This window comes from Salvelinus sp. IW2-2015, unplaced genomic scaffold (genome assembly GCF_002910315.2).
Source record: "Salvelinus sp. IW2-2015 unplaced genomic scaffold, ASM291031v2 Un_scaffold4147, whole genome shotgun sequence".
NCBI lineage: Eukaryota > Metazoa > Chordata > Actinopteri > Salmoniformes > Salmonidae > Salvelinus > Salvelinus sp. IW2-2015.
The window spans coordinates 52734-57631 of record NW_019945419.1 but is presented as its reverse complement, the minus strand read 5'-3'; the positions used below and the strand labels follow the sequence as shown (position 1 = coordinate 57631).

The 4898-nt window shown below is 44.7% G+C and overlaps 1 long non-coding RNA gene across 1 annotated transcript; it reads right to left on the bottom strand.

The window, feature by feature from the left end:
• Positions 1–1147: 1147 nt before the first annotated feature.
• On the bottom strand, positions 1148–3433 carry LOC139026221 (uncharacterized). The gene is made up of 3 exons (XR_011477974.1): positions 2889–3433; positions 2644–2856; positions 1148–2102 (listed from the first exon to the last, which is right to left on the bottom strand). It is a non-coding gene; the product is annotated as an uncharacterized lncRNA (long non-coding RNA).
• Between the last annotated feature and the right edge of the window lie 1465 nt (positions 3434–4898).

Sequence of the window (4898 nt, the reverse complement as noted above, 5' to 3'; positions counted from 1 at the left end):
GCTAATCTGATCCTGGGCTGTTTCATTACACACAGAGCTGGTAAAGGCTCATCTGATCCTGGGCTGTTTCATTACACACAGAGCTGGTAAAGGCTCATCTGATCCTGGGCTGTTTCATTACACACAGAGCTGGTAAAGGCTAATCTGATCCTGGACTGTTTCATTACACAAACATGTTCCTTCTCTTGTATCTTTCTCTCCTTCAGAGACACTGGCCGGGATTCATGTGTTATAAAGCTGCGTACTGGCCGGGATTCAATCTGTGTTATAAAGCTGTGTACTGGACAGGATTCAATCTGGTTATAAAGCTGCGTACTGGACAGCTGACAATTAAACTTTTACATGCAATTTATTCATCTTCAGAACAAACATCTTCAGCATTTACCATGAAGTGATCTCCGTGAACGTTGGGGACATTGGGCCTTTAGAGGACCATTGTCGGCTGTTTAGAGTGTCGACCTGTAACCTGCCTTGGATTGAATCCTGGCCAAAGATCGACAGACAGACCAGACAAACAGACCAAACCAGACAGACCAGACAAACAGACAGACAAACAGACCAAACCAGACAGACAGACAGACCGACCAGACAAACAGACACCAGACAAACAAGACCAGACAGACAGACAAACAGACAGACCAGACAAACAGACAGACAAACAGACCAAACAGACAGACAGACAGACCGACCAGACAAACGACCACCAGACAAACAGACCTGACAGACAGACCGACCAGACAAACAGACCAAACCAGACAAACCAGACAAACAGACAAACCAGACAAACAGACCAAACAGACAAACAGACAGACCAGACAACAGACCAACAGACAAACAGACCAGACAAACAGACCAGACAACGACAAACCAGACAAACAGACCAAACAGACAAACAGACCAAACCAGACAGACAGACCAGACAAACAGACAGACCAGACAAACAGACAGACAGACCGACAAACAGACCAACAACACAGACCAAACCAGACAAACAGACAGACAACAGACAGAGACAAACAGACCAGACCAGACAGAGACAAACAGACCAGACAGACCAGACAAACAGACCAGACAAACAGACCAGACAAACAGACCAGACAAACAGACCAGACAGACAGACCAGACAAACAGACCAGACAAACACAGGTTAAACAAAAAAGTACTTTATTTTTTTCAACTTTTTTACACGTCAGTTTGATTCATGTTCCGAAAAAATTATGCACACTTAAAAACTAGTGCATGTATCAAATATAAAATAATTATAATATGCATACTTACAAATGATATAAATATGTAACAGCACAGTTATGTACTCAATGGTTTAACAGCGTCTGTTCTGAGATGGCTTGTCTCCATAATGGTACCTTATTCCATTTATAGCACACTACATAGGGAATAGGGCCACAGTAGTGCACTACATAGGGAATAGGGCCCATAGTAGTGCACTACATAGGGAATAGGGCCCATAGTAGCGCACTACATAGGGAATAGGGCCCACAGTAGTGCACTACATAGGGAATAGGGCCCATAGTAGTGCACTACATAGGGAATAGGGCCCATAGTAGCAGACTACATAGGGAATAGGGCCTATAGTGTACACTACATAGGGAATAGGGCCCATAGTAGTGCACTACATAGGGAATAGGGCCCATAGTAGTGCACTACATAGGGAATAGGGCCCATAGTAGTACACTACATAGGGAATAGGGCCCATAGTAGTGCACTACATAGGGAATAGGGCCCACAGTAGTGCACTACATAGGGAATAGGGTGACATTTGAGACAACACCTTACACTCAACAGACAAATCAAAAGCACGTCTCCTTGATTTACATGAAATAAACCAAGGCTCAAATAAAGAAGTGTAGCCACAGCAGAGCCACATCAAAGCGTAGTAGGCTGCTACTGGCTCCATCTGCAGACAACACACCTGCTGTAGTCACTGGATGTCCCAGTGAAAAGCTGCATCCTAATGGGACCCTATTCCCCCATATGGGCCCTGGTCATTAATGACTTCGTATTCCCCCATATGGGCCCTGGTCATTAATGACTTCGTATTCCCCCATATGGGCCCTGGTCATTAATGACTTCATATTCCGGCCCTGGTCATTAATGACTTCCTATTCCCCTATGGGCCCTGGTCATTAATGACTTCCTATTCCCCATATGGGCCCTGGTCATGAATGACTTCCTATTCCCCCATATGGGCCCTGGTCATGAATGACTTCCTATTCCCCCATATGGGCCCTGGTCATGAATGACTTCCTATTCCCCCATATGGGCCCTGGTCATGAATGACTTCCTATTCCCCCATATGGGCCCTGGTCATTAATGACTTCCTATTCCCCCATATGGGCCCTGGTCATTATGACTTCCTATTCCCCATATGGGCCCTGGTCATTAATGACTTCTATCCCCCATATGGACCCTGGTCATTAATGACTTCTATTCCCCATATGGGCCCTGGTCATTAATGACTTCCTATTCCCCCATATGGGCCCTGGTCATTAATGACTTCCTATTCCCCATATGGGCCCTGGTCATTAATGACTTCCTATTCCCCATATGGGCCTGGTCATTAATGCTTCCTATTCCCCCATATGGGCCCTGGTCATTAATGACTTCCTATTCCCCCATATGGGCCTGGTCATTAATGACTTCCTATTCCCCCATATGGGCCCTGGTCAAATGTAGAATGAGTTGCCATTTGGGATGCCCCCCCAGTGAAAATGAGTAACACGATACTTATTGAGACTTGTTGATCAGCCTGACTAACAACACCTTATTGAGACTTGCTGATCAGCCTGACTAACCCAACACTTATTGAGACTTGCTGATCAGCCTGATAACCAACACCTTATGAGCTGCTGTCAGCCTGACTAACCAACACCTTATTGAGACTTGCTGATCAGCCTGACTAACCCAACACCTTATTGAGACTTTCTGATCAGCCTGACTAACCCAACACCTTATTGAGACTTGCTGATCAGCCTGACTAACCCAACACCTTATTGAGACTTGCTGATCAGCCTGACTAACCCAATAGCGTATGGCTCCAGAGGTTCAATAATATAATAACACCTACTACCAACAATTAAAGTGCCAACAAGGAAAAAGTGGTCTCTGCTGAACGCAGAAGGCTATAGTCAAATGATCCCATATTTGGCCCAAATGGCACCCTATTCCCTATAAAGTGCACTACTTTTGAACAGAGCACTATGGGACCTGGTCAAAAGTAGTGCACTATGTAGGGAATAGGGTGCCATTTGTGATTTAGCCAGAAGGATATAATATTGTATATTACATTCATTTAAATAAAGCAGGTTTAAAGCCAGCCAGGTCTCTCCCTAGGCTAGTTATAGGTTACAGACAACATGTCTCCCCTAGACTAGTTATAGGTTACAGACAACATGTCTCTCCTAGACTAGTTATAGGTTACAGACAACAGGTCTCTCCCTAGACTAGTTATGGTTACAGAACACATGTCTCTCCTAGACTAGTTTAGGTTACAGACAACAGGTCTCTCCCTAGACTAGTTATAGGTTACAGACAACATGTTCTCTCCCTAGACTAGTTATAGGTTACAGACACATGTCTCTCTCTAGACTAGTTATAGGTTACAGACAACAGGTCTCTCCCTAGACTAGTTATAGGTTACAGACAACAGGTCTCTCCCTAGGCTAGTTATAGGTTACAGACAACATGTCTCTCCCTAGGCTAGTTATAGGTTACAGACAACATGTCTCTCCCTAGACTAGTTATAGGTTACAGACAACATGTCTCTCTCTAGACTAGTTATAGGTTACAGACAACAGGTCTCTCCCTAGACTAGTTATAGGTTACAGACAACAGGTCTCTCCCTAGGCTAGTTATAGGTTACGAGAACATGTCTCTCCCTGGGCTAGTTATAGGTTACAGACAACAGGTCTCTCCTAGACTAGTTATAGGTTACGACAACATGTCTCCCTAGATATTATAGGTTACAGACAACAGGTCTCCCCTAGGCTAGTTATAGTTACAGACAACATGTCTCTCCCTAGACTAGTTATAGGTTACAGACAACAGGTCTCTCCCTAGACTAGTTATAGGTTACAGACAACAGGTCTCTCCTAGACTAGTTATAGGTTACAGACAACAAGGTCTCTCCCTAGACTAGTTATAGGTTACAAGACAACATGTCTCTCCCTAGACTAGTTATAGGTTACAGACAACAGGTCTCTCCTAGACTAGTTATAGGTTACAGACAACAGGTCTCTCCCTAGACTAGTTATAGGTTACAGACAACAGGTCTCTCCCTAGACTAGTTATAGGTTACAGACAACATGTCTCTCCCTAGACTAGTTATAGTTACAGACAACAGGTCTCTCCCTAGACTAGTTATAGGTTACAGACAACATGTCTCTCCCTAGACTAGTTATAGGTTACAGACAACAGGTCTTCTCCCTAGACTAGTTATAGGTTACAGACAACATGTCTCTCCCTAGACTAGTTATAGGTTACAGACAACAGGTCTCTCCCTAGACTAGTTATAGGTTACAGACACAGGTCTTCCCTAGACTAGTTATAGGTTACAGACAACAGGTCTCTCCCTAGACTAGTTATAGGTTACAGACAACATGTTCTCCCTAGCAGTTATAGGTTACAGACAACAGACTGCCACACAGGGTTTGGGTCAAGAGAAGTGTGGTGTAGGATGCCGTTTGAGGTGTGGCACTATGGAAAGCAGCGTCTGGGAGGTCAAGGGTCAAATCCCACCCAGGCAGAGGTCAAGGGTGGGTGACCTCACTCTCTTTACCACTACTCAACATAGAGGGGGGCGGGATCTGACTGATGGGACAGGTTTCAACAGCCGGCGTCTGTGATTGGACAGATATCCATTCACTCACTCCCTGTGGGGA